The 27,738-nt window shown below is 42.3% G+C and overlaps 2 long non-coding RNA genes across 3 annotated transcripts in view; one reads left to right on the plus strand and one right to left on the minus strand.

Annotated features, from left to right (window-relative positions):
* The window catches only part of LOC147027944 (uncharacterized), a 71,805-nt gene that overhangs the window by 6,137 nt on the left and 37,930 nt on the right, over positions 1 to 27,738 (plus strand). The window lies entirely within an intron of this gene.
* Positions 5,734 to 27,738, minus strand: part of LOC147027945 (uncharacterized) — a 33,430-nt gene continuing 11,425 nt past the window's right edge. Inside the window, exon 3 of the long non-coding RNA XR_015057345.1 lies at positions 5,734 to 6,636. This is a non-coding gene — a long non-coding RNA (uncharacterized LOC147027945). The remainder of the gene's footprint in view (positions 6,637 to 27,738) is intronic.

The raw sequence follows: 27,738 nt of genomic DNA on the forward strand, positions 1-27,738 counted from the left end.
CCTTAAGATACCCTTGACCATTTAGGGGTTTAGACCATTTGGCTGTTTTAGACCCTTTTTACATGATTGAGAGATGAGACCCTTTTGATCCTTCATCACAAACTAATATTGGAACGTAGTCTTTAGACCTTTATACCATCAAGAAGCTTTGAAGCGAACACCACGTAAACATCTATAGTCTTCTTGCAAAATACAGGCTACACTTCTTTTCAGTAAGTAATGCGTGAACTCGATCCATCCAGGGGGTGGGTGCTCTGATAAAAGTTAATTAAGGTGCTCTTGTCACATACTCTTGGAAAAACACTTTAGAATCAGAAATTACCGTCGCATTAATTTAGTCACTTAATTAGTTTCAGCAAATATTCTACTCCACTTTAAATTCCCTTTCTATACCCATATCATTCCACCCAAAATGTGAATTCCACATACAATGAACGACAGCACCGAATGAGAACCACCAGTCTGACTGTCAATTCAGGGAGGGACTTCAAAATCAAATCAGCAATTTCTTTGCCACCGTGGCTGTTCTCAGTTAGTGCTGTGGTTACGAGCTTTTGGCGTGATGTGCAAATTGTCCATCGTCCGTGTGCACAGCATGTGCCACGAAGCTCGTAGGTGATTCACAGTTGCCCCCTAAGAAATGGGGAAAAGGGAAAAGCAAAGGGGAAAACCCATTTATCCCTCTACCAATGCATTCAATCAGATTCTACCCACTACACAAGGGGAAGGGACTACTCTTTTTTTTTTTTAATTATTATTACTTTTTGTATTCATTGTCGAGGCTCGTAGGAGACCCAAAATATGCCAATATGTTTTAGAACACACAACACACAAGAGGGGTGGGAGAGGGAAGGACAAAACAGTGGGGAAAAGAGACATTAGGATATGTGTGGAAGGGAGAGGGATGGGGCAGGGAACACAGGGTATAAAAGATGGACACCACGGACTTTCAGGACCTTACACGACAGGGAACTTTCGGGAAGGAAGGCAGGGAATTTGAAGGAGGTGGGTTTGGGGTGGATTAACGGGGCTGCAAAAGATCGTGGTTTTGGTTGGGGGAAGATAAGAGGTAGTAGTGAACATCTGTTTTGAAGACCTGGAGGGAAGAAAGGGATTGAAGAGAGGATGGGAGTTTATTCCAAAGGCGGGAAAAAAAAGAGGAATGAAGGAGTGTAGGTGAGCAGTGATTCGTGATTTTGGTAGTTTTACCAGAAAGGGGTTGCTTGTGGACCGTGAGCGCCCTTCAGAAATATGGGGGGGGAGGGGGGCATATCACAGACAGAGCGGGGGGGGCGAGACCGGAGAGGAGACTGTCGAAGACAGAAAGACCACTGACCTGCCTGCAGTGAGAGAGTGAGAGGCCCAAAGACTCAGCCTCACCGCGGGAGATACCAATGATACTAAATGCCTTGGTTTCCACAGTGTGAAGCCAAGAAAGTTGAGAGGCAGGAGCACCAGCCCAGAACGGAGAGCAGTACTCCATCAGGCTGCTGGCAAAAGCTTTGTATGTGGTCAGGAGGTCAGGTGGGCTGAGGAAGGACTGCATGATGGAGGATGCCCAGTCCGCAACTGGCTTTGGAGGCCAAGTTGGAAATGTGGCTTTCCCAGGAAAGATCATGGGTTTCGGACACAATATTTAGATGCAAACACAGAGTTTAGGCATTCAGCCTTTTCATCTGCGGTGTCAGCAGTGTGGCCATTTGAGGTAAGTGAGGCGATGGACTGGGAACATACACCAGAAACAGATTTCATTGGACGCCACCTGGATTTTTAGGAGGGAGAGAGGTTTGAGAGTTCAGACTTGAGATTAGAAAGATGTTGTTTTCTGGCTCTCCTGAGGGTAGATACACAATTGTTCTGAGCTTTATGGAAGGAACTGAGATTACCCTCAGTTGGATTTACTTTCCATGAGGCAAAGGCAAGTTTCAGGACAACTGCCTCACCACAAGGTTCAGTGTACCATGGGTGGGAGGAAGCGTAGGACAACTGAAGAAGAGAGGGGATAAATCTGTGCATGAGGGAGAGCAAGTTTCTTTGAAAGAATTCCCAGGATGAGTTTATGCTGGAGAAAGTAGCGATAGGAGACCAGTCTAGAAGTTTGATGGCTGCTTGAAAACCCTGCGAGTTGGCCTGAGTGAAATGCCAGACTCGACAGCCCTGAGGTGGTTCTCTGATAACAGCCAGAGAGATGTTCACTTTGACAAGTACGTGGTCAGAAGAACCAATTGGAGCGAAGGAAGAGCAGCAGATATTTTCAGGGAAATTTGTCAAAATCAGATCAGGAAGAGATGGAGTACCATTGGTTGAGATCCGGGTCGGGAAGTTAACCGATTTAGTCGGTCTCAATGAGTCGTAGAAGTCTTTTGCTGAAGTGCCATGACAGGTGAAAGAGGTACCAACACCCAGTCAATTTGCATGGTGACAAGTGAAAGCAACACATGCAGTCCCTTCAGAAAGTATTCACACCCCTTGACTGTTTCACATTTTGCTGTGTTACAGCCTGAATTTAAAATGGGTTAAATTTATATTTTTTGGCACCGATCGACACAAAATACCCCAGAATGACAAAGTAAAAACATGTTTGTAGAATTTTTTTTACATATTGGGTCACTGAATTCACCAATCAAAACCTCGAGGCATATTGTTTTTGAGGTCAAAATCTCAAAGTTTCAAAGGTCAAGGTCACAAATCAATTTTCATCAAATTAACTTGAAATTTCAACAGGATTTTTATGTTGGGTCACAGACCTGATTCACCAAAAATCAGAATGATCGCTTTAGCCTTTTTGACGTGTGAACGGTTTCCATGACTTCCTCCTATCGATGGGCAGAACCCATCGTCTGCCCGAAACGTCGAGGCCTACTTTTTTTATCCCCCGCCGCATGGCGGAGGGGGGATATTGCCACCCAGGTCGTCCGTCCGTCCGTCAACATTTATAGCTGTGAGTGCGATAACTCATAAACTGTTCGCCATATCGATTTGAAATTTGGGTCACACATGTACCACCTGAAAAGGAAGAACCCTATTGATTTTGGGCGTGGCCGGATCCAAGATGGCCGACTGGGGCAGCCATTTTGAAAAAAATGTTTTTTGTAATAAATGGAAAACCACTTATCTGATTTCAATTATTTTTGGTTACTACGTTCCTCACCCCTAGGGAACATTTTCGAGATGATGACCAAATGGTGTCTTGTTTCCAATTCACCTCGCGCATTATCTGGAATACGTATGACCTTTTTCATTCAATGGTGGGGGATTCCCCATCTCTGATGGTATATTTTTTATTTTTCTTTTGCTTTAGTTATATATTTTTAAAGTATACAAAATATAAATAGCTCTTTCAAGAGTCAACACATGGTGTAAACCACCAACTTTTTACTTTACTAAGTCTATTATGTATCTACTGTTTGAACGTGACTTCGACCGTGACTAGGTCTGTTAATTACGTATTAATTATTAGACCATGCTTGCATCTTTTAATCAAGTTACATACTATTGGAACACTTCTTTCAGACTTTTAGGGAAACAGACACTTTGCACCTTTTATACCACTTCAACTGTTTAAAGACCCTTTATACCCCTCACACCCCTTCGACCCTCAGATGCTTTAAAGACCCCTGAGACCCTTTACACCCCTTCAATCCTTTAAAAACCCTTTTGACCTTTAGACCCTTAGAATCCTCCATTCCCATTCGACCTTTACACCATTTGGATGCCTTAGACCCTTTAACCCTAGATAGGTGTTCCCCTGAACGGCAGTTTAATTAGCTGGACCAGGATGTGCACCAGCCCTTGTCAAAAAACATTTTTTAAAAACAACAAAAAAACATTTTTAGAGACCTGATAGATCAAATTGGTGCATGCCATATTATATATTAGCCTTTTCTGCAGGTTTTTCTGTTTTTTTAATCTCAAACATCAACAAGTATGTTACGTGGTAAATTTAAAATTTAATTTTGGAAAAAAAAGTGACCCGTCTTTCACATTTTCTGCAGAAATAAGTTATTGACACATTCCATGCAAATTCATGCACAGCAGAGAAAATGGATACAAGTACCTAGGAAAAAAGAATGAGCATCATAGGGCCTGCAGCTTATTCAGGTCAGGTCATGGAATTTGAGGAATATATTTGGTGAAAAATGGCAAATAGAAAATGCATGTTACAAGACTACTGAAAACACACAAGTTTTCCATAAATTATGAGTTGGCATGATCCCAACTTCACAGACACTTCACAGGTCAGATTACGTTACTCGTCTATTTACAGTCCAAGCACGTCACAAATGAATGGTGACTACAAACCGGCTTATTGCACATGCTGCACACAGTTTTGGTTTTTCGATCTTTTTTATTTTTATTTTTTCTGCTGCACTTGCCACAACACTTCTGCATTTGTAGAAATTCAGCAGCAGCGATTGGTATGAATGAGGAATTGATGTTGAAGACCTCCCGAATGGTAGCCTTCACACTGTTTGTCATACCTTCCTGATGGAGATGCTTTTCGGCCCACGGTCGAGCAAGTTTACCTCCTCGATCACTCATGAACTTGTGCCAGTTCATCCATCACTAATGTCTTGTTGCACTGTTCTCATCGTGAATGACCCAAGCATACGATGTATATAACCTTATTCATATACGCAAGGTGGAGATGGGTCGTCTCCACTCCAACTCGGCATGTATCCCAGGAAGTACTGGAGGAGCAAACGAGGCACATGCTTCACTGATGGCTGGCCACACGCTGAAGGTACTGAGAGTAAGGCATCGGTCTGATGTGCGGCAAACCGGGGGTGGGGGGATGGGGTTTCGTATTGGGTGGCGCCGACCCTTGCACACCTATCTAGGATTAAAGACACTTTAAACTCCTTCATACTCATTTAGACCCTTGTAAGACCCTTTAGATTCCTTTCGACCTTTACACCTTTTTAGACCTCTCAATACCCATTTTGACCCTTTTGAGACCTCTCGACTTTCCTTGATCCTTCGACACTTTTCAGACCTATTGAGCTTTTTCGACCCTTTGGATACTTTATAGCCCCCGTTTGCTCTTTCACCTTTAGACCCCTTTAGACATCTTTATGGCAAAACTCTTAAGACACATTAGACCCTTTTAGATGCCTTAGAGAATCAGGAAAAAAATTCCCCCCGAAAATCGTTTTTGATGACTTTTTTTTTTTCTTTCTGTGCACCATTCGCATCACATCACAAGTTTCAATGATGATTCAAAACTGATATTGCAAAGTGAAACTGAAACTACTGATCTACGTATCATTGAATGGGAAACCAGAATGAAATGCTGTGATAAACACCGAATGGAAATTGCCGAAAGCAAAGCTATGGGGAGTATCGAGAATGTGGTGGGTTGGGGATGAAGAATCGATGTGGGGAGGGATATGTGCCTGGAGGTGTTCGGTTTGGCATGGAAAGAACTTCAGTGATCTTCAGTCAGGTGGTCAGCTCAAAAAGTGCCGAAAGCGGTTTCCTAACCGAGTTTCCATAATTTCACCCGAGGAAATCTTAGCTGGTGGAATGGCAGGAGGTTTTCAAGGTAACCAGCTGCCACCCACTGTGATATCTGTTCACGAAATAGTTGCACTGAATTCCCGTTTGTACCAATATACAATCCAAAAAATTGCTCATTTGATGTGTGACAACAACAACCTGTCAAAGAAGGGAATATATGGAACCAGGGTGCGATTTGTAAAACTTCCAGTGGGGAGAATAAAATTGACAAACTTCATGGCTTTTTTTTGTTTTTCCTGACTTTTCAAACTACAAGCTATACATAACAATGGGGACATAAAGCCTAAAAGTCACACGACAATTAATAAATAGCCCCATTTGGGATTGATGGTTATTTCCCCAACAGGAAGGGTGAAAATGAGGGATTAGAGTGAGGGCCATGCCCCCCTCCCCCTTCCTGAAGTGGTACGGTAATGGGCAGCACAACTTGAATTAATGCCATGGTCCTTGTGTTTCATGAAGAGTTTGATCTGCATCTGGCCGTCAGTTTCTGAGAAGATTTTAAAATAGACAAGAAGGGCACTCGGTAGAGCGCATACCTACGCCCCATAATACCTGATTCATGAGAACATATCGGGCCCAATACATTTTTGAGATGTCATGTTCGATATCATTTTTGAGCCCTATCTCTCAAAGGTGAAAAATGACTTTAAAAATTCTCGTAGTCTGATCCGGATTCGGATCTTCACCACAATCGAATCAATTTGCCGTGGTCACATCCCCAACATGTCCAAGTTTTGTCCGAATCCATCCACGACGTTTTGAGATGTCGTGCTATATATCGGTTTAGCCCTATCTCTCAATGGTGAATAATCACTAAAAAAATTTATCAGATCTGGATCCCAATCTGGATCTTCACCGAAATCGAACCAATTTTTCTTTGTCACACACCCAACATGTTCACCAAGTTTCATCCGAATCCGTCCAAACTTTTTGAGATATATTGCAATATATTGGTTTAGCTCTATCTCTCAATGGTAAGGAATCACTTAAAAAATTCTAGTCATTGGATCTGGATCTGGATCTTCATCAAAATCTTCATCGGTTCGTCCTTTTCACACTCCCAACCTGTCCACGAAATTTCATCTGGATCCGTTCACAACTTTTTGAGATATTCTGTAAACAGACAAACCAACACAGACAGACAGAAAGGGGTGAAAACATTCCCTTCACCTAATATGTTTTAGTGAATAATGGTAATTACCTCAATTTGAGGCGAAACCCTCCTTTTCAGCCTCTTATAGAGGGCGGATCCGGATGGGGAGCATAACCCCATGAGACCTTCCTGTTCTGATGTATTGTACCAAATTTGATCCATATCGGTGTTGTAGTTTGTGAGGAAAATGTGTTTTAGTGACTATGTGGGATTGTCAGAGGGAGGCCGTGGCCCCCTGTCCAGCATAGATACAGCCATGAGGAGCACAACTTAAGGTGAGGGTGAGGGCATGGTCACGATACTGCATGGTCAGTTTGGTTTGGATACAGTTTTCGGTTTATGAGGAGAAGATTTTTGAAGGAAATACCAATATTTGGGGCAAAACCCCTTACACCCACTTGAAATGGACGGATCCGGATGGGGAGCACAACCCCATGAGACCTTGCTGTCCTGATGCATCTTACCAAATTTGGTCCATATAGGTCAGGTAGTTTGTGAGGAGAAGATGTTTTAGGTGAATGTTTACAGACAGACACCAGGACCCACTCCCTGAGCTTATTTCGGTGAAATAACATTAATATATCATTAATACATTTCTAACACTGTTTCAAATAATGTCAACAAATCATGTTTACCATGACGTCCTGCTGGTCTTAGACTTTTTGTGTGGTTAGAACAAGCTTTTAAAAACCATTTCGTGCTCGAAAGGATGCGGCATACATTTATCATTTTTAAATGTCAGTCGTTAAAATTTCACGAATTAAATCACCATCAATACAAAATCTTCTGATGGGGGGGGGGGGGATAAAGGATAGCAATTTCAAGTGCAGTGCCAGGGATAAAAAAACAGATCCAGAGAAAGACCTCCCATTCCATGCCCCCCCCCCCCCGTGAAATTGCACCCCCTAAGTTAACGAGGCAGCAGGACAGAGATCGTGTCCCATCACAGCACTTGCTGCATTATATGTTCGCAACAGATGTCATCTGCCACAACACATTTTCTCTGCCCTGCTGATCACCAGTTAGATTTGCAGTCAGGCATAATGAATTCAACAAAAGGAAGATGTGACATGACACTGACATTATGCACAAAAATTATTCTGACACATCACCGACAAACTAGGATGGCGTCCATGCGGAACTCCGGTCTTTGCAGACTGAGATTTATGCCCTTATGGTCACAAATAAATGAAAGCAGAGCTGCCAATCCAGATTTCATCCTTGTTATGAGTTCATCAGGAGGACAAACTGCAAATCGTTTGCTCGTGACCATGCTAAGTTCGTTAATAAATACAAATCAAACCCCCCTAACTTGACAAGGCAGCAGGGTACAGATCTCACGAGCAGAGTCAGCTGTGGTGTGTGTGTGTGTGTGTGTGTGTGTGTGTGTGTGTGTGTGTGTGTGTGTGTGTGTGTGTGTGTGTGTGTGTGTGTGTGTGTGTGTCTGAACAACTACATAATGTATATTGATAGGGATTTGAACCTGAGATCCACACATCATGAGTCAATGGTTCAGATTAGTGCTAAATATGCCGACACGTTTGTCATGACAGTTACTGTATATTGTAATAAGCATGAGCCATATCACAACAATTATACTTCGTGTTGTTGTTTGTTCAAATTTCTTCCACGACTATGGTCAGTAAAACCACCATTTCTTTCCCAAACTCTAAACCCTATTTCAGCTTCAAAATGTCACTTGTGAGTAATTCCCATGTTCTATATTCATACGCTTCAATGTGCCTTTATTGACTTGGGTATCAGACCATTATATTTCACATTTTGTAAACCAAATGTTAACTGCCCTCAATTCCCTTCTTTGAAAGTCAAATGCTTTTTATGGTGCAACAAAATGTTTCCCACTCGCATTCCCATCAATCATTCTGTGTATGGATCACCAGGTTTGAACATCGAGCACTTGCAAAAGTTAGATATCTATAGAGAAAATAGTTTTTACTGCTCCGTTACATGGTAACAGTTGTTCAATGAACATATGTCGAAGCTCATGAAAGTTTATTGGAGAATTATAGAAGTTGAGGCTACCAATTATACTGCAACACCATCATCATAACAATATGTTGGTTTAATTGGCCAGCTGTGATATAATTATTGATATCACTATTAGTATGTGCGGTATTGTTAAAACCTACTTTTACCTACACAGCTGTCTCAAAGTGCATTATTAAAACCGAGATTGGTAACACATCTCCTGCTTTAAGTGTGGGGTTCTGTTTGCAGGATTAACATATTAAATTCAGCAATTCAAGTTATTGGTGAATTCAACAGATGATTAGAGTAATCTTGGGGGAGAGACACAGGGGGTGTTGTGATAAAATAATGTTGTGATAAATATCACAATATTTATTGTACTTTAAAATCAAAAATATCAAACATTCATTGTATTTTATTAAGGAAGTGAATTGGCATTTATTAGTCATATTTTGTAAAATATAATGCAGCATTAACAACATATATATATATATATATATATATATATATATATATATATATATATATATATATATATATATATATATATATATATATATATATATATATATATAATACAAAGTCAAGGCTTGTGGAGGAGCTAGAAATATTTACCTTTATAAGACCTTGCGAGTTGTTTTATTTTCGTCATTCACATGGCAGGATAGCCTAGATGTGTGCACACTCTCCTTTGTGCTATCTAGCCTGGGGTAGATTCCTTTCCCAGCTGTAAATTGTCATCCTGTTTTTTTCATAAACACAGTGAGACATCATTGTTTGCACGGTCTCTCGGATGGACGTGAAACTGCATTTTACCGTCTTCTAGCATTGGTTGGTGGATGTTCGAGATCCGAGTATGGTGTCCTTTGCCAAGAGTGAGTGAGTTATCGCCGGCATCAAAAACAAATTACAAATTCCTGCTTTAACCTACAGGGGGCACTGCATTAGCGTTGCAACCACACACCCAGCAATAATTCAAATATTCAGCAGCCATGTGCTGTGTGCAATAGAATAGAGGATAAATTGATTCACAAAGCAGATAGAACAGTTGGATTAAACTCTGTGAGCTAAAATGATTCTCATGTTCAAATCATTGTGTTCCACTCTAGAGGAGTGAATGTCAGAGAGTATCCCTCCAAAATGAGAATTCGGGTTGAGACAGATTAAGACCTGAAAAGAGACTACTAATAAGCTACAAAGTGAGCAAGCGGCATGTCCAGGACTTCAGTGCCAAGGCTAAAGATACAAGGCATGCAATAGAATCGTTAAGAACCATATTGGAAGCCAAGACTCCAGATATATTAGATATCTCTAAGCAAACTAAAATGACCTTTTAGACGAAGAGCATCTGAGAGCAGCTCTTCTTTTTTACGCGGCAAAGACAGGTTGGATAGACGTTCTCAGGAACTGACGAAGCAAGGTTCTACAAAGGGTCAATCAGTCAATGTGATTATTGGACAGAAACACTAAGCAAGGCAGGATTAACTGGGTTGAAAGTCATATTTCAATCGCAACCTGAAATTATGGCTAACACTCTAAAACCTACCTCCCTGTTTCCCGAAAAAAAATCTTTCCTTCTGTTTCTCAGATTTTTTGCTGTCGTGGTTTTCATAATGGATTGAATTACAAATGGAATCCATTTTATCTTTTCCATTTTCAACAGCTGCTAGCCATTGTGTGAGCTTTGTACATGGAAAACCTTTTTGTGGGGTTGCTGCTCCTCTAAGGCAAAACGATGTTTATCTACCAGCATAAGAATTCCTTTAAAGCAGTACTTTTACTTATAACCCAAGGAATGTGACTCATAGAATATGTTTTTGTGGAAATATAATATATGTACGTCTCATGTCATTGGAATGGAGGGGTAGTACATATATCGTAATTTTGACTCTTTAGAAATAGCCACCATTCAGTAGAAGGCAGGTGACTTTTTTTTGTTGTGATAAATTACCATGTGTGTTTTGTAAATCACTTCTATTTCAGAAATATAAGTCAAACATCTCGGTATGGCCACACCACATGGCATTTGGAGAAACAGTCATGGTTGTTTCTGATGCTTCTGCCCCATGGACGATGAAACATAGTTTTGTCATGACAGTTATAATCCTGTAAACTAGCCCTTATTTCAATGTACTACAGTATAAAGGTCTCATTCAACTCGTGTTGTCTCGTCATGCTCGCCAAGTGCGGGTTAGCGAGACTGAGCAGCTACGGGAATCAAACCGCAGCAGTCAGTGAAGAAAGAAACAAGTCTTTAACCACTCAACCCAGTGGCCATCCTCAATACATACATTGTTTGCAACAAAGGAAAACTGAGCTGTTGTACTTTTTTGTTGTTGTTGTAATGAACAGGTACACATTATAATTTATGTACACAATATACAGGTACAGTGCATTCAAAAACTATCTCATAAATCAAATCTCCTTCCGAATTAATTAAAATACAATTTGTCATACCCATTTTAGAGTATTTGTATCATCCTCTGCAAAATGGTAATTAAACACAAATTCAATTTGTCATAGCCATTCTGGAATATCGCAAAAGTACGTGTCCTCAGAGGCGGGAAAAAGTTTAAGCTAATGTATCAATTTAAATTATTTCATGGACTTTAAAAAAGTTAATTGTGTTGCACTCTTGGTTTCAAAGCTTTGAGCTACTTATACCACCCACCCCAAATTGGTGGTGCAACATCAGGTAGCAGAGGTTGGATTTGTATAAAAAGAGAGCAAAATGTAGCTTTTTAAATGGTGTGTTACTCCATGAAGATCTGTATTAAATCTATTTTAACATTTTTATTCTTTAAGTTGCATCACATTTTGAAATGTGAATGATAGTATGATTACTTCTTAACAATCTCGTGTAGAATATGTTGCTTGCGAAATATAATTTGGCATCAACATTATTCATGGCTGTTCTTCCGTCATTTCGAAAGTGAATGTTGAGCTTTGCCTGTGTGTAGCTTTTCAAATGCAGCGTGGGAAATGGCCACAGTAAACAGACACTCACGAACAGACACCATGGTTCGCAATATTGTATATATACGTTTTAAATGTCTTCTTTTTATTCTAAGTGCTTTTTGCTGTCGTACTTGTATTACTTTTGCAAATACGATAATGAATGTTTTATAGCCTGAATGGCATGTTTTTAGTCTTTTACGGGATGTTATTGGTCTGTCTTGAGTGCTTTAATCTTTTATGGTATTTTTGTTGGCTGCCATGGGATATTTTTAGTCTGAACAGTTTTTAAATTTTTATTTTTTTTAATAACTGATTGTTTTTGTTTCCAATGGATTTTTTTTCTTTTTTTAAGTGTCCAATGAGTAGTTGTTGTTTTTTGTCTCCAATTAATGCGTACAGATTCTCTGTGGGTTTGTGGACATGCCATGTCTGTTACGGGTGCCGTAATGGCAGTTTCCTCCCGTATCTTATGGAGGTTCCATCAGGTTTTGCTTTATCTTTGTGCCTGTTTCTAAAGCATTTGGTTCTCGTATTTGCTTTTCAAAGGTTATATGTTTCCCTTTGTGAGTTTCATTGCAAAAGCTGTTTGCAGTATTGACGTGTTTTCTAAATTAACTGAGCCAATTTTTTTCCACCCATCACACGCAGTTGTTAAAAAGAATATTGTTTGTAATCATGTCCTTGAAACGTCTCCATAAATATAACGTTTTTTTTGTGAAAGCGACTCAAGCTTTTTGGGTTGTATACAGTACGTACTGTAGCCAGTAATCAGACTGATTCCACATTGCCAATTCCCGAAAAATTGCCAACATCGGCCGTGTGCGCGCGTGCATGCGCACGCACATATGTGTGAGTTGCTGTTGTTTCCTGCTATCTCCACATGTAGGTGGGCTTCATTAGGAGGTGAAACAGAGACCTGCCAGGCCTCAGTGTGTTGTGGGTTTATGTGTCTACATAAGGGGTTTCAGAATGTGCAATGAAGTCCTCTCAGAGCGGGCTCGAAGTATTGTTACGATTCTAGGAACCATATGCATACAAACATACAGTTGTCCCGAAGTCAGTTATTCCATTAAGTATATGTGTAGATAGAACCCCTCCTTGTGTGTAGTGGGAAAGGAAAAGGGGTGCGTTGCGATGGCTTTTAGTTGGGTTTATAAATCATTTCTCCCCTCCATTATGAACCACAGTACCTTCTTTCCGCTTTCAGAGGCAAAATGTTTGTGTAGTACCTTTTTGGCGAATCCGGAAACGCGGAGTGGGCGGGCTTCCCAGTATGGCCGAAACTCCACCCAGAAAGGGCAGCCCCATGGAAGCCCCATCCAATCAGGGTGAACAGTGACGTCGGCTTCACCAAGGCCCCTCCCCACTGAGGGAGATCTAAAAATTACGACACCATCCTCAGGGTAGAGTGCTGAGAGGGTCGGAGGATTCGTAGTCTGGAGTGCTGAGAGGGAGAGCGAGTGAGCTGGAAAGTGAGTCGTCTTGGGAGTCAGCTGGAAACCCTGATCCCCACCTCAGACTCTGCTCTACTGGACCAGGGCTCCTTCGCAGACACGGTCTCCACGCGGGCGGCCGTGGACCGAGCCGCACGACCATTGGCAGGTGCCGCACCACGGAGCATCCCTTCCCTCCAATGTTCTGGTACCCGAGAGAACTGTGATCTCGGCTCACCTCCCTCTCTGGCTGTTTGCAAATATCTGGGTTTATTTTTGTCTGAGTGTGCAACTGAGTGCTTGGCGCCGTCTTTAAGTAGAACTGCATGTGTTTTTAGTTGATCATTGGAAATCTTGCCTGTTGTATTCCCGCATAAGTCTGCTCTGTGTCTTTCTTTTGTAAGTGCTTGTAAAGAAATTATTGAAGAAATGTTCCCAGTTAGTTTCTGTCTTTTCCTTCATTGGTCCAGCATGGTTTGAATCTGAGATTAACCGGGTCTTTATCCCCGATATTCTGTTCATTCTCACCGGTACGTCCTTGGTAGTTCCGCTCGGCTGCATCCGATCCGGAAAGGTGGTTGGTAGTTGGTAGAGTGATCCGGATCGGGCAAGGCATACTGAGGGCATGGTTCCCTGGTAGACAACACCGCTTGGTTAATTAGGTAAATTGGTTCTAGACAAAAAGATCCAACGCTACGCGGTGGAGGTATTGGCGTGCACGGTCGGTTAAGCGACCCACCTCCTCACGGAATTATCCGTGAGCGATGGCCCACAATTCTGGAGAGTCTGGTGGGAATCGACGTAACTTTCCCCACCTAGTGGTCGTTCTCGCCACCGGACCCCGGCCCCAACAGTTTGGTCGTCAGGAGCGGGACTCAAACCCCTCCGCCTCCATAGAGAAATTTACGGGATTCGGACCTGGGGTGCACTTGGCACCCCCCCCCCCTTTGCCCTCCGAAATTAAGAGCAGCAGTAAAATTTTATTAAATTCTCGGTACGAACCATGGCGGACCAAGACGACCTGGTACAGGTGGGTTCTGAGATAATATTAGAAGAATCCGTGGCTCAGGCCAACACCTGTGAGGGAGACCTTTCCCTGCAGCCAAACCCAGAGGTAGCATTGGGGGCAACAGCGACAAGCGATGGCCTACAATTCCGGAGAGTCCGCTGAGAATCGACGTAACTTTCCCAACCTTGTGGTCGTTCTCGCCACCAGACTTCCGGCCCGCAACAGTATACACCTTCATTTCGGCAAGGGGTCACGATTCACAGACCAAGCTGTGAAGTTTATTTTATTTTATTAGGGTGTGTGTGTGTGTGTGTGTGTGTGTGTGTGTGTGTGTGTGTGTGTGTGTGTGTGTGTGTGTGTGTGTGTGTGTGTGTGTGTGTGTGTGTGTGTGTGTGTGTGTGTGTGTGTGTGTGTGTGTGTGTGTGTGTGTGTGTGTGTGTGTGTCGTTGAGTGGTATCTACATTTGTGAGTTTCAGAATGGAATTGAGTCCTGAGAGCTGGCTCAAAGTATCCACCATCGTTTCAGTAAGGAGTCACGATTCATGGACCAAGCTGTGAAGTTTTCTGTTTTCAAAGTTTTTTGCCAAGGGCTCTCTTCAGGACTGTTACTGAGCCCCGGACAGCTTCCAACTGTAGTTTGTTTGCCGTAATATTCCCAGGGATGGTTTTTAATATCTCTGAGGTTCTTTGTCATCGTTTCTGGAGCTCCAACTATCATTTGTTCAACTTTGGCATTCTTCAGCTTCCAGGATCTTTTCACTTCATGATTGAGGTCTTGGTATTTGGTCACTTTCTTGATTTCTGCATCGTTGGTCAAATATCACTGGTATTCACACCTCACTTAGCAATACCTTCTTCTCTTTTCTTTGTACTTCAGTATGATATCTGGTCGCAATGCTTTGTTTTTGATGTTCATGCCCGGTATGATTATTTGGTTGTATGTGAGCGGTACTTCAATGTTTTCAGTGATTTTGGTTCATTTTCCCACATATTTTCTGGAATTGGAATATCAAAGTTTTTGCAGATGTGCCAGTGGATTACTTTACAAATGCTGTCGTGTCGTTGTGTGTGCAGGTCTTCTGACATGAGGTTTTTTTATTTCCTGTTCGGTCATTAAGTGTCCCATAACATTCTCTTTGCTAACCCCACCTCCACCCGTCACCCCACCTCCATCCCTCATCCCACCTCCACCCCTCACCTAAAATAATGCAGCCCTCTCCTCCTACACCCCTGTCGCTCTCTCGCTGTCTCTGCCTGTCTGTCTGTTCTCTCTCTCTCTCTCTCTCTCTCTCTCTCTCTCTCTCTCTCTCTCTCTCTCTCTCTCTGTCTCTGTCTCTGTCTCTGTCTCTGTCTCTGTCTCTGTCTCTGTCTCTGTCTCTGTCTCTGTCTCTGTCTCTGTCTCTGTCTCTGTCTCTGTCTCTGTCTCTGTCTCTGTCTCTCTGTGTCTCTCTGTCTTTGTCTCTCTGTCTCTCTCTGTCTCTCTCTGTCTCTCTCTGTCTCTCTCTGTCTCTCTCTGTCTCTCTCTGTCTCTCTGTCTTTGTCTCTCTGTCTGTCTCTCTCTGTGTCTGTCTCTCTCTCTGTGTCTGTCTGTCTCTCTCTCTAGTTCTCTCTCTCTGTCTGTCTGTGTGCCTGTCTGTCTCTCTCTCTCTCTCTCTGTCTGTGTCTCCGTCTGTCTCTGTCTCTCTCTTTGTCTGTCTCTCTCGCGCACCCCTCCCTCTCGCAGTGAATTGCAATGTTTGGCGAGGTAGCGCTCCCTCACCTCCCCCCAAGTTCCCTCCTCTTCATCCTCTCTGTCTTCTCTCTCCCCTCTCACCCTACACTTGCCCTCTATCTCTATCTCTATCTCCCTCCCTCTTTCAACCCCCCACCCCCTTTAGTGTCCCCATCAGTGAAGCGACAGGTTGTTTGGTAGTCTATATTAATAAAAGGGTGTGTGTGTGTGTGTGTGTGTGTGTGTGCGCGCGCGCGCATGCGCTCCGTAACCCCAAAACCATAAAACAGAGCAGCCTGAAACTTTGCATGCATATGAAGAAAACTCCAAAGAAGAGTGAAAATTTGGTGTTTGGTTAATTACACCACCCCTTTTGAAGATGATTAACAGCCTTTTGTTATTATATCCTTCATCAGGCGATCCTCGGCCACCTCGCTGTCTGGAGTCTTTCGGCGTTTTCTTGGTAATCTCGCTGGGTTCTGAAGCTGCCATGCTTTTTTTGGCCTGCTCAACCTTAACTTGACTTGGAACATTCCACAATTTGGAACAAGCTGTTTATCATAGTTACGAATCACTGGGTACATTGCAAACCTACACACACAAAAAATTTCAAAATGATTGCTTGAAAACTGTGGCCAAAAATCATGTGACAAACAGACAAACAAGAAAAAGACATTGTGCAGAGCACGATACTAGCAAAATCCAGTCCCTTTCCAAAGGTAGCCATGGATACATCAAATTGTCCATTTCATTAATATTAAAATTCACAATATTAATCAAAGTTCAGGTCAATCAGATGAAAATTGATTATTTTTAAGATTGAAATTGATTATTTTTGAAGTTTGACCTTGAGTTGACCTTTGACTTCAAAAATAGTTGCTTTCCCAATTCAGTGACGGACTTTGCAAATCCTGTTGAACTTTCAAGTTAATTGGTTGTAAATTGACGATTTTTCATTTGAAAATTGATTTTTAGAAGTTTGACCTTGAGTTGACCTTTGACCTTTTGATCACAAAAATAGTTGGTTTCTCAATTCATTTATGTACTATCCAATTGCTGTTTTATCAACAAATCAATCGGATGAAATTGACAATTTTTCAAATGAAATTTGATGATTTTAGAAGTTTGACCTTTTCACCTCAAAAATAGTTGGTTTTCCAATTCAGCGAGGTTCAAATTTCAAGTCAACCGGATGAAAAAATGACGATTTTAGAATTTTGACCTCAAGATGACCTTTCAAAATCAATAGGCTTCTAAGTTAAGACGACCTCTACAACTTTGTAAAGTTTCATGAAGATCTGTTTGGAATTGTGACCTGTAGGCGACAGAAAGACCCGTATCTTGCCAAAAGGTGACCACGTGTGACTGCTTCAAGGTCACACTGAGGTGAACAGAGCTGCTATCCACCAGGAGCGACTCCTTGAGGAATATCTGCCTACGAAAGATTCCGATGAGAATCGTTCTACAGAGTAACCATGAAAAATATGCTTTTGCCTCATAACGTCACCAGATAACGTCATAATGTCTCAAGCTTGACATATCTAGAAAGCACTCATCGAGGTGTTCAATTTGAGGTACTACACGATATGGTTCCTAAAACTTGAAAATTTGACCTTGGGGTCAAATATGTTTGACCTTTGGTGCTAACCATGAAGGTCAAGGCCAATCACCACCAAAAATTAATCAGCTGAGCGCCAGACCATGAACTATATTCCCATGAAGTTTGAAGACGATCCGATCAAAATTAATCAAAAAATAAGGGTTTCGTCGACTCCCCTGATTTGCGACAAAGTGACCTTGACCTTTGACCTTGACCTTCAAAATTTTATACGCTGAAAGGGACCTCTATAGGCCTCTGATATGCGAAGTTACAAAAATTTCCAATGATAACTGTGCTCTGCAGTGATTTATACATGATTACAGACAAAAAATACCTCTGCCAGGCTGAACTATCAATTTTGTATCCCACTGATAGGTCGGATCTGAATCCAGACCTTAACCAGAATCGAATCGGCTTGTTCTTGTCACCTAACAAACTTTTTCACCTTGTTTTGTCACAAGTCATCCACAACTTGAGATATCATGCCATACATAGTTTTTTGCCCCCAACTCTCAATGATGAAGAAACACTTCTTTAAAAAAAAAAAAATCTCATATCCAGATTCAGATTTGAAGCTTCACCAGAATTAAATCAATTAGTCCTTTTCACAGACCCAACCTGTACACATACTTTCTGTAGAATCCATCCATAACCAGTTGAGATATTGTACTATATATCGTTTTTGGCCCTATTTCTCAAGGGTGGAGAATGAAATGAAAAATCCTCGAATCCGGAAGCAGATCTTCACCAAAATCGAATCAATTCACCCTTGTCACAAACCCACCATGTTCACCAAGTTTCGCCCGAAACTGTCCACAACTTTTTGAGATATCATACAATATCGTTTTTGGCCCCATCTCTCAAAGAGGAAGAACCAGTTAAAAAATAAATAATTCTCGTAACCAGATATGGATTTTGATCTTTACCAAAATTGAACCAATTGTTTACAGTGGCACTCCCAACCTTTCCACCAAGTTTTATGTGAATTCATCCACAACCTTTTGAGATATTGTGCGAGATATCATTTTTGGCCCAATCTCTCAATGGTGAAGAATCACTTTTAAAAATTCTCAGATCTGGATCAGGATTCGGATTTTCAAGAAAATTAAATTTTGCTGTCCTTGTGCGGTCACCTACATACATAAATTTCAGAATGAATGCTTGAAAACTGTGGCCAAAAATCATGTGACAAACAAACAGACAGAAAAACGCGACAGACCAACATGGGTATATTTTTGCAGCCTCGAACGGGTTGTTTTTGCAGCCTCGAAGGGGTTATTTTTGCAGCCGCGTACGGGTTGTTTCTCCAGAATCCAAGGGGTTGTTTCTCAAGAATCTAAGGGGTTGTTTCTCCAGAATCCAACGGGTTGTTTTTCCAGCCTCCAAAGGGTTGTTTTTCCAGCCGCCAAAGGGTTGTTTTTCCATCCTCCAAAGGGTTGTTTTTCCAGCCTCCAAAGGGTTGTTTTTCCAGCCTCCAACGGGTTGTTTTGCCAGCCGCCAATGGGTTGATTTTCCAGCCTCCAATGGGTTGTTTTCCAGCCTCCAATGGGTTGTTTTCCAGCCTCCAACAGGGTGTTTTTCCAGCCTCGAACAGGGTCTTTTTCCAGCCTCCAACAGGGTGTTTTTCCAGCCTCCAACGGTTTCTTTTCCGGCCTCCAACGGGTTGTTTTTCCAGCCTCCAACGGGTTGTTTTTCCAGCCTGCAAGGGTTTTTTTTTCCAGCCTCCAACGTGTTGTTTTCCGGCCTCCAACGGTTGTTTTCCAGCATCCAACGGGTTGTTTTTTCCATCCTCCAACGGGTTGTTTTTTCCATCCTCCAACGGGTTGTTTTTTCCATCCTCCAACGGGTTGTTTTCCGGCCTCCAACGGGTTGTTTTCCGGCCTCCAACGGGTTGTTTTCCGGCCTCCAACGGGTTGTTTTCCGGCCTCCAACGGGTTGTTTTCCGGCCTCCAACGGGTTGTTTTCCGGCCTCCAACGGGTTGTTTTCCGGCCTCCAACGGGTTGTTTTCCGGCCTCCAACGGTTTCTTTTCCGGCCTCCAACGGTTTCTTTTCCGGCCTCCAACGGGTTGTTTTCCAGCCTCCAACGGTTTCTTCTCCAGCCTCCAACGGGTTGTTTTCCAGCCTCCAACGGGTTGTTTTCCAGCCTCCAACGGGTTGATTTTCCAGCCTCCAATGGGTTGTTTTCCAGCCTCCAATGGGTTGTTTTCCAGCCTCCAACAGGGTGTTTTTCCAGCCTCGAACAGGGTCTTTTTCCAGCCTCCAACAGGGTGTTTTTCCAGCCTCCAACGGTTTCTTTTCCGGCCTCCAACGGGTTGTTTTTCCAGCCTCCAACGGGTTGTTTTTCCAGCCTCCAACGGGTTGTTTTTCCAGCCTGCAAGGGTTTTTTTTTCCAGCCTCCAACGGTTGTTTTCCAGCATCCAACGGGTTGTTTTTTCCATCCTCCAACGGGTTGTTTTTTCCATCCTCCAACGGGTTGTTTTTTCCATCCTCCAACGGGTTGTTTTTTCCATCCTCCAACGGGTTGTTTTCCGGCCTCCAACGGGTTGTTTTCCGGCCTCCAACGGGTTGTTTTCCGGCCTCCAACGGGTTGTTTTCCGGCCTCCAACGGGTTGTTTTCCGGCCTCCAACGGTTTCTTTTCCGGCCTCCAACGGTTTCTTTTCCGGCCTCCAACGGGTTGTTTTCCAGCCTCCAACGGTTTCTTCTCCAGCCTCCAACGGGTTGTTTTCCAGCCTCCAACGGGTTGTTTTCCAGCCTCCAACGGGTTGATTTTCCAGCCTCCAATGGGTTGTTTTCCAGCCTCCAATGGGTTGTTTTCCAGCCTCCAACAGGGTGTTTTTCCAGCCTCGAACAGGGTCTTTTTCCAGCCTCCAACAGGGTGTTTTTCCAGCCTCCAACGGTTTCTTTTCCGGCCTCCAACGGGTTGTTTTTCCAGCCTCCAACGGGTTGTTTTTCCAGCCTGCAAGGGTTTTTTTTTCCAGCCTCCAACGTGTTGTTTTCCGGCCTCCAACGGTTGTTTTCCAGCATCCAACGGGTTGTTTTTTCCATCCTCCAACGGGTTGTTTTTTCCATCCTCCAACGGGTTGTTTTTTCCATCCTCCAACGGGTTGTTTTCCATCCTCCAACGGGTTGTTTTCCGGCCTCCAACGGGTTGTTTTCCGGCCTCCAACGGGTTGTTTTCCGGCCTCCAACGGGTTGTTTTCCGGCCTCCAACGGGTTGTTTTCCGGCCTCCAACGGTTTCTTTTCCGGCCTCCAACGGTTTCTTCTCCAGCCTCCAACGGGTTGTTTTCCAGCCTCCAACGGGTTGTTTTCCAGCCTCCAACGGGTTGTTTTCCAGCCTCCAACGGGTTGTTTTCCAGCCTCCAACGGGTTGTTTTCCAGCCTCCAACGGGTTGTTTTCCAGCCTCCAACGGGTTGTTTTCCAGCCTCCAACGGGTTGTTTTCCAGCCTCCAACGGGTTGTTTTCCAGCCTCCAACGGTTGTTTTCCAGCATCCAACGGGTTGTTTTTTTCCATCCTCCAATGGGTTATTTTCCAGCCTCCAACGGGTTGTTTTCCAGCCTCCAACGGGTTGTTTTTCCATCCTCCAACGGGTTGTTTTCCGGCATCCAACGGGTTGTTTTCCGTCATCCAACGGGTTGTTTTTCAGCCTCCAACGGGTTGTTTTCCAGCCTCCAACGGGTTGTTTTCCAGCCTCCAACGGGTTGTTTTCCAGCCTCCAACGGGTTGTTTTCCAGCCTCCAACGGGTTGTTTTCCAGCCTCCAACGGGTTGTTTTCCAGCCTCCAACGGGTTGTTTTCCATCCTCCAACGGGTTGTTTTCCGGCCTCCAACGGGTTGTTTTCCGGCCTCCAACGGGTTGTTTTCCGGCCTCCAACGGGTTGTTTTCCGGCCTCCAACGGGTTGTTTTCCAGCCTCCAACGGGTTGTTTTCCGGCCTCCAACGGGTTGTTTTCCGGCCTCCAACGGGTTGTTTTCCGGCCTCCAACGGGTTGTTTTCCGGCCTCCAACGGGTTGTTTTCCGGCCTCCAACGGGTTGTTTTCCACCCTCCAACGGGTTGTTTTCCACCCTCCAACGGGTTGTTTTCCAGCCTCCAACGTTTGGTTTTCCAGCCTCCAACGGGTTGTTGTTGTTTTTTTTTTGGGGGGGGGGCTCTCGTTCTGTTTTCTTGGTCTGCAATGCTTTGTTTTTTATCCTTTAATTGGCTGTTTTTTAATTTTGGACATTGTTTGTAAATCTACTGTACTTCTTTTCTCAACCATTCTTACACTTCGTGCAGAATTCCGATCTGATGCTCATTTCTCCATACTCTTCTTTTCACCATCATTTGAGGTGTGTTGTATGTACCAGGTTTGAGCACTCAGTTTGTGCTGTGCAGTCTCGGTTTAAAGACCCAAATGGCCATTTCAGGAGTCAGACCGCCTTTGTATATGTGTAACAGAGTTATTTTGCATTTTGATTGCCCCTCCCCGTCCTTTTCAAACCCCATTTCACTGGCTCCATCTTCGACTTTCCGCTCAACAATATGCCATTCCTGAAGCATAAACTGATCGTGTCCAGCAACCAATAAGTCTGACTTTTTGATCCATTCATACTTTGTTTATTACCAGACTCCATATTTTTGGAAAGATTTCAGAGGGAAAAATCACGTTGGAAAATCTGTTTTCCTTCTGCTGTTTTATGAAATTGTCGAGGACTGTGCTCTGGAATCTGTGTTGTAATGGGATACAGCGTGCCTTGAACTCACAGTCCTTGCTGCAAAATGCTTCTCGGATTCACTGTTTTGTGTGCAGAAACTGGCTGCTGGTTGATTCATTTTTGGGAGCGCAGCGATGCCACTAATGCAGTACCGCCTTTATGCTCAGGCATGAATTTGGCATTTAGCGTTTGTTCAGGATTCCGGTGATAACTCATCTCCTCTTCCTGAAAGACACCGTGAGATCTTTAACGTCCAACGACTAACGCTAGCAGATGTGATAACCGGCTTTAACGTCCCATTTGATGGACAATACGCTCATCGATGCAAAGCATCAATTTGACAGTTTATCATTGGGTCGCGAATCAAACCCCGACGGGACATTTCAAAGGTAACTGCACTCACTACCTGTGACCTATCCTGCCAACTCACTTCCTGGATAACTGCACACATATACTCTCCTTTTCTAAGATGCATTGAAAATGATGAACCACTTGAGGCTAAATGAGTGAAGGTGCTTTTGCAACATTGTGCCATATTCATGAAGCACTCACTTATAAACCGCACACAACCAAGGAAGGCAGTTCGCCGTCTGTGAATTCCAACTGTAAATGCATTTGGCATATTATATAGTGTGGTTGATAAATTGTACAAGGTTTGCAAATGGAGCGTTTTGGGCCATGTCGGGTGTTTGATTGAGGAATGAGGGTTATTGAGGAGTGTGGGAGTTGGCTCGAAGTTTACATTGTGCAAGGCTATGCAATTGCGTTTTGAGAAATGAACGCCCTTTGGAATTGCCAAGATGAGTCGGAGGTATTGCAAAAGGTTTTAAATGGCATTTTTTGAAATTACCATTTCCATTATGGCAAACGGAGAAGGATTGCAAATGCTGATGCAGGGCTGTGAATAAAATATCTTAAGAATATGGATTGGAGAATCAGTGCGTGGAAGATTAAACTGATGAGAAGAAGTTAAAATGTAGGGTTAGGTTTGAGGATTGGAATGTTTCCATGACATCATATCATATGGTTAAAACATCATTGGGACAGGAAGACTCACAGGTTCGAGAGTTTCATTACCTGGGCAACTTCCTGAGTATGTTCCATAATCATAAATAAAATGAGAGAGTATATAGCCAAAGCCAAAGAAGCTTTTTACACAAAAAAAAGAGGAGCTTATAGGAAAGGTGTAACAAACACCTGAAGAAGACTAACTACTACGACTACTCGTTTAACGACCATTTTCTCGTAATTACGGTTTGGTCGGCTGAAGAAGATGATATGAGTAAAATCCTTGATTACCTCCGCCACGGAAGGTGAAGGACGTTGTTTTCATTCCCCTTTCCCTCTGTTTGTCTGTCTGTCTGTTTGTTTGTCACTTGCAAAATCGAAGATTTTTCAAGTATTTGAGTCAGTCGATTTTGTTATTCTGTCTGCCTGTTTGTCGCCTGCAGGTCACAATTTTAAACCGATCTTCGCGAAACTTCACCACATGGTACAATTTGTCAGAAGGAAGAAGCTTATTGGTTTTGAGGTCAAAAGGTCAACAACTTAGGTGGGATTTCTAAAATCCTCAAATTTCATCCGATTGACTTGAAATTTGAGGAGGATATATATTTCAGGACACTCAATGCAACGAGTCAATTATTTTGGAAGTCCACATCGGCCAAACATCAACATCGGCCGAGTTTCTAAAATTATCAGTTTTCATCTGATTCACTTGAAATTTGAAGAGGATTTATATTTATGGTCACTGAATTCAACCAGCCAATTATTTTTGTGGTCAGCATTGACCAAAAGGTCAACATCGGCCAAAGGTCAACGAGGGTGGTGTTTATAAAATCCTCAATTTTCATCTGATTGACTTGAAATTTGAGGAGGATATATATTTCAGGACACCCAATGCAACGGGTCAATTATTTTGGAAGTCCACATCGGCCAAACATCAACATCGGCTGAGTTTCTAAAATTGTCAGTTTTCATCTGATTCACTTGAAATTTGAAGAAGAGTTGCATATTTGGTCATTGAATTCAACCACCAATTAATTTTGAGGTCAAATTTGTTTTTTTGGATTATGCAAGTGTTATGCTCTGCATGACATCTTACTTTTGTTTGTTTTTGTGCAGGATATCTCAAAAAGTCGCGGAGGGATTCAGATGAAACTTGGTTGGACATGGTGGGTGTGTGACATGGAAGAATTGATTCAATTTTGGTGAATATCCGGATCCGGATCTGATAAATTTTTAAAGTGATTCTTCATTGTTAAGAAATCAGGCTAAACTAATATATAGCACAATATCTCAAAAGGTTGTGGACGGATTCGGATGAAACTTGGTTGACATGTTGGGTGTGTGGCAAGGACAACTTGATTCAATTTTAGTGAAGATCCGAATCCGGATCTGGATATGAGAATTATTTGTTTTTTAAAGTGATTCTTCGCCATTAAGAGAGAGGGCCAAAACGATATGGTACTGTACAGCATGATATTTCAAAAATGTTAATGGTCCAGTATGTTCTCGTGGATCAGGCATTGCGTGGTGGAGGTATGCGCTTTACTGAGTGCCCTTCTAGTTTCAGATTGTGGTGCTGTATTGGTCTGAGACATGAACTTTGAGAAAGGATATCAAGAGACTGGAGGCTTATGAAATGTTGGTGTGTTAAAGGAATGGATGAGATGAGCACAATATAGAGGAGGAGAGAGGAGATTGGGATCATGCTCTGTGCAGAGCGTTGGTGCTGCTTAAGCAGTCTCCTTGGCTAGTGGGCACAATCCTGGATGGGTCACCACTCTGACACAGTATACCAGCATGTTGACACTCATTTTGCCGACCTCGGAAGGATGACAGACCGAGTTAACCCCACCTGGTATTAATTCAATAGAAGAGCGGGATTTGAACTCATGACCCTTGGATCCAAACCTGCCACCCTAACCATTAAGCCAACACCAAACATATTTGATTGAGACAATTAGTAAACAAAAGAAAAACTCTCTTGATCACATTTTGGTCACAAACATGGATTGGTAGTCGAGGTGAATGAATGGTAGAATGGAAGGAAAGAAGCAGAGAGGAAGGCAGAACATGTTGCTGCATTCGATGAAAGATGAAGGTGGGATACAAAAAGCTGAAGAGTGGTGCTGATGTAAACCATGAACCTGCTTAAAGGCAGGAGGATCTTCAGAATGATCTTGATGAACATTGTTCACATGAGTGTGTCCTCCATCGAACACTGCCAATACCTTGACATTTTACCCTCTGTCTCCCCAGGAACCAATATTTCATAGAGATAAATTTAAAATAATTATTCTGCAAATATGTCAAAGTTTAAAAGATTTTTAAGTAAGCCCTGATTTTTATGCCTCCTGACAGTCACCATGGCATGTTTTTGGGTTGTCCGTTCATATGTACATGCAAATTTTGTTTTCTCTGCAACCTCTTGTCCGATTGACACGAAATTTTGACCATCGGACCTTTATATCTCTGTAAACGCAAGATGGAAAAAATTGAAACTTGGCAGCTACTCTGCATGGGGAATAAAAGTGATTTGACTATGACGTCATCGCTGAAGTGGTATCCCAGTCAAATTTGACAAGTACAATGCTGCACTCGATCAGTTTCAAAATTTATGAAGTTCATCTCGGGAAATATTTCAACACAAAAAGATATCATGACGTCATCCATCACGTGGTTTGGCAGCCATATTGTTTTTAAAAAAGGGGGAAAAAATGTTCTGCAGAACCGCTCTACAGGTCGAAGTGAAACTGCACACAAATGATCGACTATCCATGCTGAAAAAAGTTTTATAACTATGATGTCATAGGTTATGGGGTCTGGCAGCCATCTTGGATTTCCCATCAAACCTTCAAAAATCTTCTCCAGAATGGCTGGACAGGTTGAGGAGAAACCACAAACATATTAATCGTGATTTTGGGTTATTAGGACGATAAAGAATAATTGATGTCACGTGGTTTGGTGGCCATATTGCATTGAAGAAAAATATTAAATAGTTTTCTCTGGAATTGCTTATCTGATCATAGCAAAATTTACCAAGTATCATCAAACTATATACCTGCATACAGTGTGGAAATGATGATGTCATAAGTCGTGTGGAGAGGCAGCCATATTGGATAGAAAAACGAACCTCCGATCAAAACAACACTTCATACACGTCATCCTCTTCCAAATCTTTGGCAGAGTCCGTATTTTCAATGCCATTGGCATTGTCAGTTTTCAATCCATTCAACCAATGCCATTGGCAGCCATGGTTTGGCAGCCATGTTAGTTTGAAAACCGAAAATTAAAAAACCCTTTTCTACAAAACCGCTCAACAGATCAATATGAAACATGTTGTATTACATGGAGCAAGGGCAGTGAATCACAACTGCAAAGTTTTGCATCGATTGCTACAGCAGTTTTCAAAATATGATTAAAAAAATATATTTTCCTTGAAACCAATGTGGCTGTCAAAACATATGACTGATGACATCATTTTAAGTCAAATGTATGCAGCAAGGGCAATGCATCATAACTGCAAAGTATTGACAGGTTAAATGGTTTCAGATAAATAATTGTTTAATTATTTCTTTAAAACCAACAACGTGGTTGCCACATCATGTGACTGATGAGATCATTGTTAAATAAAATATTTGTAGCAACAGCAGTGAATCGTCACTGCAAAGTCTTGCATCAAGAGGTTAAGCGGTTTCAGAGAATTTTTTTTTTTAATATTATCGACTCTGCATGAGGAATGTTCGTTAAAAATTTCCACATCGTTGGTCACATGGTCTCGCAGCCATGTTGGACAAAAAGCCTTATCCGATCAACGCGGAACTCCAAAGACGTGATCAGCTACCCATTCTGAATTTGATTTGATAAAGAGGACATCGTGGGTCAGGTGTCTGATCCGAAGTGCGGTTGTATTGAAGTGTGGTGGAATGGTTGTTTTTTCACCATAGAAATTTCACAAAATTTACACCATGGATGCAACTACTCATGTGATAACTCTGTCCGTCCTATATAACTATTCTATGTGATAAGGGATAACTATTCCCCTGATAGGTCACGTGGTGTGGCAGCCATGTTGGAAAAAAGGAAAAACTTTGAACCTCTGCATCTCTGAAACTGCTTCATGGAAAAAAATTGAAACTTGGCACATATGAAGTACTCCCCATGGGAAACAAGTTTGATTTTTTTTTTCCATGATGTCATATGTGGCTTCCTTATGACGTCATAATTTCATATCTCAAATGCTTTATCCGATCAGTAAGAAAATTTTTGAGGGTCATCTCGGGCTTAATAGTAATTGGCAAAACAATTGATGACGTCATCGGTCACGTGGTTCGTCAGCCATGTTGTTTTGAACATTAAAACTTCAAAAATCTTCTCCATAACGACTGAACAGATCGAGCCAAAACTTTTTACAGGTATGATTGCCTGTCCATGAGGAACTAAAAGTTCTCCACCTATGACGTCATAGGTCACATGGTTTGGCAGCAATGATTTTTTTGAAGAATAAACATTTTAAAATCTTCTGCAGAATGGCTTGACAGATAGAGGGGAAACTTCACTTTCATGTTCCGCAAGCCTTGGGGATAGCAGGATATTCACAAATAATGAATAGGTCACATGACATGGCAGCCATATTGGTTTGAACAAAATTCTTTAAAAAT

The sequence above is a fragment of the Eptatretus burgeri genome, chromosome 4 (assembly GCF_056783735.1).
Source record: "Eptatretus burgeri isolate ZD-2024b chromosome 4, Ebu_testis_v1, whole genome shotgun sequence".
NCBI lineage: Eukaryota > Metazoa > Chordata > Myxini > Myxiniformes > Myxinidae > Eptatretus > Eptatretus burgeri.